At 42.8% G+C, this 15,806-nt stretch overlaps 1 long non-coding RNA gene and 1 pseudogene across 1 annotated transcript; both read right to left on the reverse strand.

Annotated features, from left to right (window-relative positions):
* Positions 1-1,036: 1,036 nt before the first annotated feature.
* LOC139033871 (allergen Bos d 2-like) lies at positions 1,037-9,093 on the reverse strand (annotated as a pseudogene).
* Positions 9,094-10,484: 1,391 nt separating this feature from the next.
* On the reverse strand, positions 10,485-15,450 carry LOC139033868 (uncharacterized). The gene is made up of 3 exons (XR_011486360.1): positions 13,334-15,450; positions 11,927-12,016; positions 10,485-11,848 (listed from the first exon to the last, which is right to left on the reverse strand). It is a non-coding gene; the product is annotated as an uncharacterized lncRNA (long non-coding RNA).
* Between the last annotated feature and the right edge of the window lie 356 nt (positions 15,451-15,806).

Genomic DNA, 15,806 nt, shown 5'->3' on the forward strand with positions numbered 1-15,806 from the left:
TAATACTCCATCAAGTATGTATCCCATTCTTAGAGCAGTGAACACCCACCCCCCCAAAGTGGTAACCTAGTACAAGAAAGCTCAGTGTGGTATGTGTTATATTTCCACTCACCCAACAGATGTTCTCTGCTTTTATAGAGGACAGTTGTCTGTGAAAGAGAATGAATATGGGGAATAATGGCCATTGACATGCCTCTCTTTCCAAGGATTATTTCATAACAGCTTTTGAAAAAGATTTCTGTGCCAATGGGAATTTTGAATTGAATGTCCTTGTGATGTGTTTTCATTTAGGATACCTGTTGTCCTCTGGGGCTTTACCTGTTTCAATGACATTATCTATATTTTCGTTTGGAATCCCCTTTTCATTGTTCAGTTCCTGATACTTCTGAAGTTCTTCTTGAGTGAAACTGTCCTTTGGCTGCATTTCATAGCAAACAGGGCAGAAGACGTGTGCAATAGAATCCTTTATAGGTTATAGAGTGTCACCTGGCTCCTACCTGTAGTCATCCATAAATCTCACCAACACCACTGCCCTCCACCCTCACCTAAACCCTGCTCTCCAGGTAGTTTCCTACAGATGTGCCCGAGTGTGCACAGAGGTCTTCAGCTGTGTCCATAAGGGCAGAGTCCACACCATTAACATGTTCCAGTTCTCACAGCTACTGAGTGAACTACAGATCATTCAGCTGTGAGTTTAAGCATGCCCCAGTGAAATGCAGCCTTGCGTGGCACATCAGAGAAGGCCATGGCGAGTCTGAGACTCAGAACTCCTCGCAGCTCTAACTCTTCCTGTCCACTCTGTCTACATCCTCGACGTCCATCCCTGGGGTTTTCATGATCCCTCATGAACTGAATGGGGCAGGGGAATGATCTGGACTTTTCAGAAGCACACTGACCCCATTGAGACGGTACAGGACCCTGTGTTCCTTACCCCACCCGCTGTGTTTTCTGCATGCCTTTTGTCTGTGAAAGATTTTAGTCAAAGAAGAAGTTTAGTCAATAATGAGAACATGGGAAAGCAAGGAAAACCGTCAAAGGAGACCAAATGGTAATGTATTCATGAAGCAAAGACAAGAACCTCTCTTTCCTCCCCAAGAGCAGTAGATACTATTCTGGGTCATATCCCGTCTCACAGACACTGAAACCCTCACCTGGTGGACAGGTCAACTACAGGATGACCAGACTGTGGCCATGACAGAAGCCGCCACGGTTCAGAGAATTGACGTCAAGGAGATGGGATTATCGTGGCCCTGCCACTGTCGATTAACTGTGCCTAAACCGATCATGATGAGGCCTGTCAGACCAGCGACCAACTCCAGCGTGACTGTCGGAGTTGAGTCTGTTGCTTCTGCAGGGAGCCCCCTCTGTCTGTCTGTAGAGCTCTATCTCCCTGAGAGTCAGTTGTGGGGTGGGGCAGTCTGCCTTTGGACCGAAGTCCCCCCTCCTCCCAGTTGTGGGCACTTGAACAAAGGCAGAGTTTCCTTTCGATGAAGCTGGCCTCTTACTTGGCTTTTGAAGGGTGGGCAGTAGGAACCCACTTTTAATAACAACATCACACATGCTACAGAGGGAAAAACTCAACGCTTGTCATCCTCAAAGACCAGACATGACACCCACCCATCTCCAATGAGGGTATAACATCAGAACAGATAAAGGGACATGTCAGTGAACACAGGGGATTGGCCGGATGGCAGAATGACTGGCATCCCAGAACACACTGCCTCTTCAGTCTTCAGTGTGATCCAGTGGTATTTGCGGAGCATTGGGTTCAGGTTCAGGCAGTACTTTCAAGATCATGACAAAGAAGAAAGCATCTGTGGTGGAGATGAATGCAGTCATGGCCCGGACACTTGAGTTTTCTAAACTCAAGATTTAAACCTCAGTTCTTTTTGGATTTCAGGACCTGGAAACTCCGCTGTGTGATACTTGGTGAGAAACTCATGGAACATCTTGGAGTATTCCATTTGAAATCGGGGATAAGTGTATCTCACTTTTGAAAGAGCCATCTGATGGAATCCCCAGTGGATACATGGCCTCATTTTTCTAGCAGACAAACTGTATCCCTGAATCATGTCACATGAAATCTGACCTCTCCTTGTGAACACACACCTGTTCAGTGTGCTATAAAAAAGTTCTCTGCTTAGTCGCTCAGTCGTGTCCAACTCTCTGCGACCCCATGGACTGTGGCCCACCAGGCTCCTCTGTCCATGGGGATTTGAGGCAAGAATACTGGTGGGGGTTCCCCTGCCCTCCTCCAGGGGATCTTCCCAACCCAGGGCTCCCGCATTGCAAGTGGCTTCTTTCCCATCTGAGCCAGCAGTCAAGCCCTAATATAAGTTATGTGCATTCCTCCCTCCTTTCTGTAATGATACTGATCACATGAACTGGGTACAGAACCATGTACTGGGTAAGCTACAGTACCTGTAAAACACCTTCAGTTATTTTTGGAATCTTCTGTCCATCATCGTTTTCAAAATAAGTTACCAGCATATTGTCTGGTATATGAATCAGTTGGAAAAGATTTGTATCCACATCTGTAACAGAAGGAAAAAAAGAAATCAAACCTCAATATGATTAACTTCTTTTCATTTGAGAGTGTCTTATTCTTCACATGCAGTCATCAGCCTTCGCTCAGATGGTAGAGTCTATCTCACTGAGATTTCTAGTGATGTGCTGTTAAAACTGGTTAAGACATTTAGTGAACTAGAAAAGCTCTCTCCACACCCCCTTCTCCTAGAGAGAATTAAGACGTCCAGTCTTCTAGACTGGGCAGTCTGTGAACGATAGCAAAATTGCTCATTGCGACTGCAGTAGGATTGAACCTCAACGTTCTCGTCTGAGCTCAAAGGAGCTGACTATTAAACATCCAGGAATTTTGTGACCCAGTTTGCCAGCACAGCCATGGTTACCAAGGAATTGAAAAAATTTAAATGAATCTTATTTAAAGCAAAGTTAGTACATCATCCAGAGTTACTTTGTAGTAGAAGAGCTAATAAAAGAGGTAAAAATTAGTCTATTGCAACATGTCAGACATAAACACTGAAATGATTGCAGATTGGTTCCTGTGTCTGTGTTCCACAGTGGAAAATAAAATAAATGCATCAGACCAAGATCAGAGTGCTCTATTGTACATTTTTTCCATCATAATGAAACATGGACATTTGATCACTGAATAGAATGTTACAGCATTGATATTAATATTTGAGATTTATTTCCTGTTGTTTTAATTACAGATAGAAATCTATGTTAATTCCCCTTTCAATTATGTATTGATATTCATATTTGAGAATTATTTCTCCTTATTTTAAGCTATAGAGATAGAAGTCTACGCTAAAGTCCCTTTCAAATTATGTAAAAATTAGTTTGAAATTTTCACTCTTGGTTTAGCGGTTGTCATTTTTGGGCTTTAAGTTAATTATGTTCTACTTAGTAAACTTGCTAATGAAGAACTTTTAATACTTAAAGAATTTCTTTAGTTAAGGCAAAATTCATCATGTAGGTCAAATAAAAGCAAAAATTGTGAAAGAGTCGTTATTATCTTATGTAGGTTATCACACTTCTCCATGCCTGAGGAACATGAGGAGTCGGTGTTCTGGGGCTTTTTCTCAGAGACCACCAACGGCCACATTCCAGCCTTGGACCTCATCCTGGTGTTGTGGGACAGAATTGATTGCTGAAAACTTAATGGCTTTTCCAAGGTTGCATTGGTAATGAGTAGAGGAAACGGTTCACCAGTCCAGACATCTAGCTGTTTTTGGTGAAACGGAGACAATCAGTCTGAACACGTTCCATGGTTTGGGTAAGACAACCCGTCAGAAAAGCTGGAATACTCACCTTCTATGATGTAAATGTCTCCTCCTTGTCTCTTTAGCTCTCCCGAGAAAAACTGGCGTCTCCCATCAATCCTGAAGAGCAATCAGACAAGACATTACTTCCTCACTATTCACTCCCAGGACCTGAGGACACCGTTACGTCACTAGAGTTTGCCCGCTCAGCTTCACAGCTCTGACTTACACCTTTCACTGCTCATTGGAGACTGGACCCCATGTCAGAAGTCAACAGACTCCTTGTTCTCAGTTGGGGATGATTGTGCTTACTTGACATAAAATGTAAGGGAGAGGTGTTTGCAGTCGTTTTTGCATTCAACCTGATGATAGTAACAGCTCAGTGGGCCCCTGTCCACAATCCTCTCCTTGTTATCCACAGTATATAAATTGCGCGCCAGCATCCTGGAACCTAAGAAGGAAGTTCTTCATAAACATCAGTCAGTCTCCTTTCTGGTTAGTCACCAATATACAGCAGTATCTATGCTTCTGCATTTACCACAGAAGAGATGTAAATTGAATCATATTAAGCAAAGAGGAGTTCTACCCCCTACCTTGCTGAATAACAGGACATGAAATCATCTTTCTTATTGGAGCAGAAATCAAATTCAGAGATTTTTAGCAGAGAATTCAGAGTTATTTGAAATAAGTAAAACGATGACAGTAAAGACTGTCACAGTTCATAACTTTCTGAATGATAGCACTTTTTTTTTTTTTTTTTTTACATACAGGCAAATAAGATTAAAAAAAAAAGAAAGCAGATACACAGAGGGTTGTATTATGCTCATGTAGATACGTGGAGGAAGGTATGTATACAATCTGGTCATACATATAAACAAGAATATCTGCGTCACATGCACACACAACCTCACAGACACGCACACGCAAACACACACTCACACACTCAAACAAGCAAGGCCTTCGAGCAGATCAGCTCATTCTGGGTACCTGTGAGGGGTCTGTCTCAGCTGGAGTTTCCTGGGCAGCACAAACCAGGACAAGGGCCAGACTCAGCAACAGAAGCTTCAACTTCTGACGCTTGTCATCCTCCTTCTAGAGAATCTGAGGGCGTCTCAGTTAATGGAGAGAATGTGCATTAGTGGCACTTTTTATTGGACCCATCTCTTGGCAGAGTGTATAATGACCTAACAGTGTTTAGTCACAAGACGTAGGTAACATAGATGCAATCTTCTGACATCCTGGTTGGCAGCTGAGCATTTTGGCATTCTGTGCTTCTTGAACAACTGCTGTGTTATCCCTTCCACATTGAAGAGGTCGCTTTAAGCTGATTTTCTAATACTAATGATGGCACTGTTCTGTTGAAGAAGATAAACATGTGGTGCCTCTACCAGGAACCAGTTATCAGGGAATTCCTCCGAGGAGTCTCTATTTTTTTAATACTGAAATTGCAGTATAGTTGATGTACAGTATTTTTTGTTACAGGTGTAACATATAGGTATTCATACTTTTATTTCTATTTTTGAAGTGATAAAAATATTGGCTTTTTTATTCCCTATGTTGTACAATTTTTATTTTTCAAATAATCTTTGTCCATTATTTATTTTATACATAGTATTTTGTACCTCTTATTCCATTCCTCGTGTGTGTGTTTCTGACTTCTTTCCCTCAACATAGTCGTTTGAATAAACACATTTATTTATGTTTTTATATATGTTTTTAGACCCTGTTCCCATTGCCCCTGCATAGGATCATCAGGACATGTCCCATGTTTATCCGTTCCAATGTTGATGGATGCATGTTCATAGACAGGTCTTTGTCAGGAACTGAGCCATCTCATCTCATGGGTAGAGACTTAGGTGGAACTGCTAGATCTCAGCGCCTTCTGATTTTCAATTTCTGCCAACAGGAGATGAAAATTTCCAGTGGTCTGTCCTTCCCGGTATTCAGTATAGTCAGTTGTTTTCATTTCGTTATTATAATAATGTGTGATTGTATCCAGTTCCGGTGGTACTTTGCATTTCCTGAATGGATAAAGAGGTGGAATTGCCGTCTGTCAATTTTCTCTGTTAAGTGTCTCTGCAAGTCGTTTGTTCATCACTGAGTGAACTATCTGTTTGTTTTCAGTGACGTTAGTACGTTTTTCAACACATTCTGCATATGAGTCTCTTTTCAGACAGAGATATGCCAATAGTTTTCCCCTGTCACTGGCTTGTCTTGTGTTGCCTTAAGCTTGTCCCTCAAAGATGTAAATATTTTGATTGAGGCTTGGTTATTCACGTTCTGTTCCCCATGTGGGATACTGGTTGGTGTTTATTCTAATCAGCAACCACCTAATCTTTGGTCACAGATTATCCACCTCTAGAGTCTTTCTTGCTTTTGGTCTTAAATGTAGATCTATGAGTCTCTGTGTAAATTGTCAAACATGGACCAATGAAAGGATTGAAGCTCTTATATATGCATATATGTGTATTTTTGCATGTGCATTTCCAATTTCTCCAATGCATGCATGCATGCTAAGTCACTTTAGTTGTGTCTGATTCTGTGTGACCCTATGAACAGCAGCCCACCAGGCTCCTCTGTCCACGGGTTTCTTTAGGCAGGAGTACTAGAGTGGGTTGCCATTTCCTTCTCCAAATTTCTCCAATAGTTATCTCTATAAGATTACTGTTTTTTTCTGAATTTCCTTTTAACTGTTTCCAAAATCTCTTTGTCTGTGTATTCCTGTCGCTTCCCCATGAGCAGATTTGTTTGTGTTTTGGTTTGTGTTTCCCCATTCTTGCCTCATTTTTTGGGACAGTGTTAAAGAAAGTTGGAACATGAAGATCACATGGGTGGCCTTCAACAACTTTGTGTCAAAAGCAAAGCATTCATGGTTCACAAGCTTGTGGAAATAGAATTTCTCATCCATTTATGGATCATTGAAAGTGAAAGTCATTCAGTCATGTCCAACCCTTTGCGACCCCATGGACTATACAGTCCATGGAATTTCTCTAGGCCAGAATACTAGAGTGGGTAGCTGTTCCCTTCTCCAGGGGATCTTCCCAAACCAAGGTCTCCAGGCATTGCAAGCAGATTCTTTACCAGCTGAGGCACAAGGGAAGCCAGAGTAGTGTGTATTTCATTTCACCAAGGGTGTCTGAAAGAGCAAGACATCAGTTTTGCTATGTTTTGGAGCCAAAACAAATAATTCTTGAATAAATGCTGGCTGCAGAGTTCTCAAAATAAGCAGATACTTATGTTTCAAACATAAGGCTTTAATTAAGTACTACTGTTTTTTTGTGTGTGTGTTTTCCTGTCTAGCTATCATTACCTAAGGAGGTCATGTGATTTAAAGAAAGATGTAACGAACAGCATGGTGACTATGACTAATAGTATTGCACAAATACCTGGTCAGTCACTTGGAGTAGAATTTTTATGTGTTTTTGTCTCATAGACGCACAGACACACATCCACACACGGGGTTATGTATGTGGAGACAGATGTGTTAGTTTACTTGTGTAAACTAATGTAAATCACCAGTGACCTTTTTTCTTTGTCTCTGCCTTACTGCATCTGAATACTCTGAAAAATTCTAAGAGTTCCTATGTCAACACTGATTAAACTCAACGCACTTGTCATAGATCTGTCTTCCCCAGGATTTGATGTATATTTTTAACTGGATGAAGATACTTGAAAATATTTCAGGTAAAACATTTTTTTAACGGTTCATATTTCCTGCCTGGTTTCTAATGTTGCTTTCATGACTCAAACTGAAGATGTTTCTGTTAGAATTTTTGAAACTGTTTTGTGGCGTGTCACAGTGCTCACACTTCTTATAACTTCTTCTCAGTTTGATGTATTTTTTTTTTATTTTAAAACACACAGTGGGTGTTTGTTGCTGTGTTCTGCTTTATTCGACTTGCGGTTGGAGGCCTTCTCATGGTGATGGTTTTCCAGTTGGGGTTCCAGATCACAAGCTCAGTTGGTGTAGCACATGGGCTTGTTTGCTGTGTGGCACGTGGAATCTTTCTGGATCAGGGATTCAGTCTCTGTGTCCCCTGCATTGGCTGGTGGACTGAACCACTGGACCCGAAAGTCAGTGTGATTGTTTCTCTGATTGGCTTCTTGTTTTAGGCAGCTTCCTTGGGTGAGACCTCAGTGAGCCTAGCTTCATTCTTTCCAGGGCTATTTTGAGTTGTCCTCCACGCTTCCCCAGCAACAATACTGGACACCTTCCAACCTGGGGGACTCATCTTTCTGTGTCATATCTGTTTGCCTTTTCTTACAGCTCATGGGGTTCTCACAGCGAGAATATTGGAGTGGTCTGCCACTCCCTCCTGCAGTGGATCACGTTCTGTCAGAAGTCTTCGCTATGACATGTCTGTTTTGGGTGACCCTACACGAAAAAGCTCATAGCCTCATTGAGTTATGCCAACCCCTTCACCACACAAGCAGTGGTCCATGAAGCAGGAATAGCTTACTCATCAACTGCTACAGTTCCATTTTCTGTCAACAACTCGAGTTAATGGAGACAAATATATTGACCTTGGAGACCATGATGTGGTTGTTACAAACATTCAAAGCACATCCAGCTTACAGTGAGTCCTGGCAGGATACATGACCAGTGCCCTATCCTGTCTTTTCTGTTACTCCTGCAGCATTTCAGGTGCACCCAAGCCTTCTTCATCCTAAGTTCAGTTCAGTTCATTCACTCAGTCGTGTCTGACTCTTTGCGATCCCATGAACCGGAGCACGCCAGGCATCCCTGTCCATCACCAACTCCTGGAGTCCACTCAAACCCATGTCCATTGAGTCGGTGATGCCATCCAAGCATCTCATCCTCTGTCGTCCTCCTTCTCCTCCTGCCCTCAATCTTCCCCAGCATCAGGGTCTTTTCCAATGAATCAACTCTCCACAAGGTGGCCAAAGTACTGGAGTTTCAGCTTCAGCATCAGTCCTTCCAATGAACACTCAGGACTGATCTCCTTTAGGATGGACTGGTTGGATCTCCTTGCAGTCCAAGGGACTCTCAAGAGTCTTCTCCAGCACCACAGTTCAAAAGCATCAATTCTTCTGCGCTCAGCTTTCTTCACAGTTCAACTCTCACATCCATACATGACCACTGGGAAAACCATAGCCTTGACTAGATGGACCTTTGTTGGCAAAGTAATGTCTCTGCTTTTGAATATGCTCTCTAGGTTGGTCATAGCTTTCCTTCTAAGGAGTAAGCTCAGGAGCTTACCGAAGGTTCCCTGAGTGGCTAGGACTGCCTCATCTCTCCCATCTCTCTTAAACATTTTGCCTGGTCTCTTGTCTCGTCCAGGTGCATGATCTATTTGGTACCCACGATGCTCCTTTCTTCCCATCAGTTAGCGCCAGTCAGTGACTATTACTTTGAAAACTGTCTGATGAGGGACTTCTCTGCAGAGCTTTAGGTAACTCTGCACCTGCAGTGCATCAGCACCCACGTCTCTGCTTCCGGGGTCTCAGCTGCAGAGCGGCCGCCCCTGGTCGGACACCACAGACGCCGTGCTTTGTGAACACCATCAGGCCTCCTTCTTTGGTGAATGCTGCTCACTCTCGTTGTGTGTGTGGGTGAGCTCAGTTGATAAATTGTGTCTGACTCTTGCGACCCCATGGGCTATCGCCCACCAGGCCCCTGTGTCTCTGGGGTCCCCCAGGCAGGAATCCTGCAGTGGGTTTCTGTTTACCCCTCTGCGGTGTCTTCTCGGCCCGGGGATCAAAGGTTCATTCTTGTGTCTCCTGCAGCAGGTGAACGCTGCTTAACCCCACACTTGAGTTTTCAAGTGTTACACTGGACACCTCGGATTCTCTCTGAGGTTGTCTGACGAAACCAATTCCACCTCTCCCATGACATCTGACAGGAACATTATGCCACCATATGCAACTAGCATCTGTGGTTTATTCTCTCTTCTCATGAACACACTTGCTGGATTCACACCATGCGCCCTAAACAGCATTATGTCCTCCTCCTTTGTACACTCAATTTTCTTCATAGCTGAATTGACCTGTTTTGTGCACTTGCCTGTAGAAGCTTTGTTCACTACACATATATGCATTAATGAATTTATTGATCAGTTTAGGAATCCAGTAACATCAGGAAGAACAGAGGACAGTCATAGTTGGAAAACCATGGGTTCTGGGTCGTGATTTCCTGGGAGAGAAGGGATGATAATTTCAAGGAAAAGATCTATTATCCTCATACGTATGATTGGGACACATATGTATGCTTCAATGCTGCTTGCATTCTTACATGATTCTTTTCTTTAAGCCTGAAAGGAGAGTAAAGCGTTGTTGAGCTGACTAGGATTAACATGACATTTCCCAGAGGAGAAATTAGAAAAGCGGTTTTTGGTGGAAACAGTGGAGAAATTTTCCTACAAGATTTATTTCACTGAAGTTCATCTCTGTGTGCTTGCCCCTGTGGGGTTGCATGGAGTTACCACCTGGTGAAATTAGTTGTGAGCAGTCCGGTATCTGGTCTTACGTTGGCAGGTACTAAGGTACGTATTCACAGCTCTGAAATGTAGGAGATTATAATCTATGTGAAACGTGCCACTTACATCTTCTGAAGTCTCTCTCTCTTTTTTTTTTTTTTTCATTTATTTTTATTAGTTGGAGGCTAATTACTTTACAACATTGCAGTGGGTTTTGTCATACATTGACATGAATCAGCCATGGAGTTACATGCATTCCCCATCCTGATCCCCCCTCCCACCTCCCTCTCCACCCGATCCCTCTGGGTCTTCCCAGTGCACCAGGCCCGAGCACTTGTCTCATGCATCCCACCTGGGCTGGTGATCTGTTTCACTATAGATAATATACATGCTGTTTCTTTCGAAACATCCCACCCTCGCCTTCTCCCACAGAGTCCAAAAGTCTGTTCTGTACATCTGTGTCTCTTCTGAAGTCTCATTTATCATCATGAATGGGCTGTGGCTGCAGGGTCCTTCATTCACAGTGTGATTCCCTAGCGATCATAACTCACAGCTCAGGGCTTCACACAGTCTCCTCCTTTGTCCTCAAAGCATCTTTCTGTGGAGTCTAGACCATGTCAGTCTTTAGATATTGAATCCAAAGACTTAAGGAAGTCTGAGCTTTTGACATGTGGCAATGTGAAACGTTTTGTCATCCTATTATTTTTTAAAATTGACTTATTGACGTGTAGTTGATGTGCAATGTTTTATTAGTTTCAGGTATAGAGGAAGGTGATTCATTTATACATTTGTTGTTGCTGAGTCACTAAGGTGTGTCCCAAACTTTGTGTCCTGTGGACTATATCTTGCCAGACTCTTCTGTTCATTGGATTTTCCAGGCAGGAATACTGGATGGGGTTTCCATTTCCTACTCCAAGGGATCTTCCTGACCCAGGATAGAACCCTCCTCTCCTGTGTTTCCTGCCTTGGCAGGCAGATTCTCGACCTCTGAGTCACTTTGGAGCCCTCATTTATATATATGTAGGTAAATGTATACCTGTTTATGGATTCTTCTTCTAAGTTATTACAAGACATTGAGTAGAGTTCTCTGTGCTATCCAGTGGATCTTTCTGGGTTGATTTTATATATTTTAGTGTGTATCTGGTCATCCTAATTTACCCTTTGCCTGCTTCCCCTTTGGTAGCCATTAATTTAGTCTATGTTTGAGAGTCTGTTTCTGTTTTATGAATGGTTCATTTGCATCACACTTTGGACTCCACATGGAAGTCTTAGCATATATTTGCCCTTCTCTTTCTGACTGTCTTCTCTCAGTAAGGTCACCTCTAGGTCCATTCATGTTGCTGCAAGTGGCATTATTTCATTCTTTTTCGTGACTGGGTAATATGACATTCTGTATGTGTCCCATTCTTAAAGCAGTTAAAAAAAACCCTTCCCCAAAGTGTTACCAAAGGCTACCAAAGAGAAGCTCAGCCTTGTCATCTGTCACACGTGTACTCACCCAACTGATGTTCTCTGTTCTTAAGGAGAACAGTTGTCTGTGAGAGAGAATGAATAAGGGGAAAGATGACCATTGACATGCCTCTATTTCAAGGGATTATTTCAAAGCAGCTTTTATAACAGATGTCTCTGCGAAAGGGAAGTTTGATATTAATGTCCTTGTGATGTGTTTTCATTTCGGATACCTGTTGTCCTCTGGGGCTTTACCTGTTTCGATGACATTTTCAGTATTTTCATTTGGAATCCCCCTTTCAGTGTTCAGTTCCTGATACTTCTGAAGTTCTTCTGCTGTCTCCTCTGCCTGGATTTCATAGCAAACAGGGCAGAAGAGTTTAGCTTTAGAATCCTCTACAGAGTGTCACCTAGCTGATACCGGTAGTGTCTAGTAAGACTCACCAACACCACTGCCCTCCACCATCACCTAAACCCTGCTCTCCAGGTAGTTTTCCACAGACCTGCCTGAGTGTGCACATAGGTCTTCAGACTTTTCCATGGGGTAGCGTCCACATAGCTAACAAGTTACCACATTCCTGTTCTCACAAGTACTGAGTGAGCTACACAACATTCACCTGTGAGTTTAAGCATGCCCCCGTGAGATGCAACCCTTCTTGGTACATTGAAGAAGTTCATAGCAAGTCTGAGACTCAGAATTCCTCCCAACACTATAACTCTTCCTGTTCACTTTGCTTACATCCTAGAATTCCATCCCTGGGGTTTTGCATGAGCCCTCATGAAATGAATGGGTGGGGAATGATCTGGAATTTTCAGAAGCACACTGACCCCATTGAGACAGTGTGAGACAGTGCAGGGCCTTATGTTCCTTGCCCCACCCCTGATATTTTCAGCCTGCCTTTTTGTCTGTGAAAGGTTTCAGTCAAAGAGTAAGTTGAATCGGAGAATGGAGAATGTCGGATAGCAAAGGGAAACAGACAGAGGAGATGAAATAATAGTAATGCAGTCATGAAGCAAAGACAGGGGCCTGCAGTCCCTCCCCGAGGGCAATAGACATTATTCTGGGTCATAGCCTGTGAGCGGTTTTATGCACACTGAGACCCCCACCCAGTGGACAAGTTTACTGCATGATGACCAGACTGCAGCCGTGACAGAAGCTGCCAGCATTTAGAGAACTGACGTCCAGGGCACGGAAAGATAGCGACCCTGGAACTGAAGACTAACTGTCCTGACTACATCCAGATAACGCTGGTCAACCGCTCATGACCGATTTCAAAATGACTGTCGAGGCTGACTGCTGTTTTTGCAAGGAGCCCCCTCCCTCTGTCTATAAAAGCCCTTGCCCCACTGGTTGCCAGTTGTGGGGTGGGGTAGTCAGCCTTTGGACCGAAGCCCACTCTCCCCACTTGTCATCGGCATATGAATGAAAGCAGACATTGCTTCCTAGGAAACTGGGCTCTTAGTTGGCTTTTGAAAGGCGGGCAGCAGGAACCCACTTTTGGTAACAACATCACACACACACTACTCAGGGTTTCATTCAGGCTTTGTCATCCTCAAATATGAGACAGAACAGCCATCCACCTCCAATGCCCGTATAATACCACAAAGGATAAAGGGATGTCAGAGAACCCAGGGGATTGGGCGGATGGCAGAATGATTGACATGCCTGGCCACACTTCCTCTGCAGGATTCAGTATCATCGAGAGATGCTTGCAGAGCTTTGTGTTCAGGTTCAGGCAGTATTTTAAATATTGTGACGAAGAAGAAAGCGTTTGTTGTAGAGATGAATGCAGCCGTGGCCAGGACCTGAGTCTGCTAAACTCAGATTTAAACCTTGGTTCACTTTGGCCTCAGGACCTGGCAACTCTGTTGTGTTACTTGGCAAGAAACTCATGGAGTTTCCTGGAATATTTCATTTGAAATCTGGGACAAGTGTACCTCATGTTTAAAAATGCCACCTGATGGAATTCTCAGTAGATACATTTCCTCATTTTTCTAGCAGACAGACTTTCTATATCCTTGATTCATGTCACGTGAAGTCTGAATTCTCCATGTGAACACACATCTGTTCCAGGGTTCTTCATATGAGGTGCTGTGGTTAGTTGCTCCGTCCTATCTGACTCTTTCTGATCCCGTGGACGCTTGTCTGCCAGGCTTCTCTGCCCGTGGGATTCTCCAGGCAAGAATACTGCAGTGTATTCCCATGCTCTCCTCTGGGGGTTTCTTGACCCAGGGATAGAATCCAAGTGTCCTACATTGCAGGTGGGTTCCTTCCTGTCTTGAGCAGCATCAAAGCCATAATATAAGGTATCTGTGTACTTCTCACATTACTATAAAAATAGTAATCATATGAACACATCTACTATGTATTGGATAAACTACAGTACATACCAACACCTTCAGTAATTTTTGTGAGCTTCTCTCCATCATCATTTTCAATATAAGTTACCAGCATGTTATCTGATACGTGAATCAGTTGAAAAACATTTGCACTTGAGACTGTGACAGAAAAAGAAAAAAATCAAGCCTCAATATGATTAACTTCTTTTCTTTTCACTTGAGTCTGTCTTTTTCCTCACATGTTATCATCAGCCTTCCCTCAGATGGTGAATTGTATCTTATTGACATTTCTAGCAGTGTGTTGTTAGAACCAGTTAAGCTAGCTAGTGAACTAGGAAAGCTTTCTCCACACCCCCTTCTCCTGAAGAGAATTAAGACTTCCAGTCTTCTAGACTGAGCAGTCTGTGGGCAAGGCAGAGCTTCTCACTGCAGCTTTCACAGGTGTTGGACCTCAGCCATCTCACGCCAGCTCACAAGAGCTGACTGTTACATTTTCAGGAGTTTTGTGACCCAATATGGACGTGCAGTCATGGTTAGAAAGGAATTCTAATAATTTGAGTGAATCATAGTAAAATAAATTTAATGCCCAATCCAGAGTTATTTCCTGGTACAAGAGCTAATAAAAGAGGTACAAATTAGTCTATTGCACATTGTTGGACATACATACTCTGCAGTGCTTGCAGATTAGATCCTGTGACTGTGTGTCCATAGTTGAAATTAGAAAAGATTCATCAGACAGAGATTAGAATCCTCCTTTCTACACTCTTTCCATGAAAGTGAAATATATGGATATTTGATCACTTATTATATTACAGTACTGATACTAATATTTGAGAATTATTTTCTGTTATTTTTCAACTACAGAGATAGAATCTCTGTTAATGCCCCTTTCAAATTATGTGTTGGTATTTATATTTGAGAATTATTTATCCTTATTTTAAGCTATAGAGATAGAAATCTATGTTAAAGTCCCTTTCAATTATGTAAAAATTGGTTTAAACTTTTGGGCTGTTATTTTTGCTCTTCTCATCTTTTTGGGCTTTAAGTTAATCATGTTCTACTTACTGGACGTGCTAATGAAGAACTTTTAATATTTAAAGAACTTCTTTAGTTATTGCAAATTTGATCGTGTAGGTAAAATTAAAAAAAAAAATTCGAGGGAGTTATTACAATCCTAAGTAAGTCTGCACACTTTTCCATGCCCGAGGAACACAAGGAGTCAATGTTTTGGGATTTTCCTCAGAGACCACGAATGGCCACATTCGACCCTTGGACCTCACCCTGGTGTTGCGGGCCAGAACTGATTGCTGAAAAATGAGATGGCTTTTTCAGGGTTGCACTGGTAATGAGTAGAGGAAATGGTCCACCCATCCAGACATCTAGTTCTGTTGAATGGAACCAAGACTATCCATCTGAACATATCCCATGGTTTTCTGGAAGACAACCCATCTGAAAAACTCAGATACTCACATTCTGAGATGTAAGCATCTCCTTCTTGTCTCTTTATCACTTCTGTGAATGACTGGCATCTCCCGCCATCCCTGAAAACCAAAGAGACAAGGCATTCCTTCCCACCGTTCACTCCCCAGGCCTTGAGGACACCCTTCTGGGAATAGAGTTCATACACTCAGCTTCACAGCCCTGATACACACCTCTCACTGCACATTAGAGCCCTGACCCCATGTCAGAAGCCAGCAGACGTCTTGTTCTCAGTTGAGGAGGATTGTGCTGCCTTGGCATAAAACGTAGTGGAGAGGTATTCGCCGTCATTGATACATTCAATCTGACAATAGCA

The sequence above is a fragment of the Odocoileus virginianus genome, unplaced genomic scaffold, assembly GCF_023699985.2.
Source record: "Odocoileus virginianus isolate 20LAN1187 ecotype Illinois unplaced genomic scaffold, Ovbor_1.2 Unplaced_Contig_6, whole genome shotgun sequence".
NCBI classification, from domain to species: Eukaryota; Metazoa; Chordata; class Mammalia; order Artiodactyla; family Cervidae; genus Odocoileus; species Odocoileus virginianus.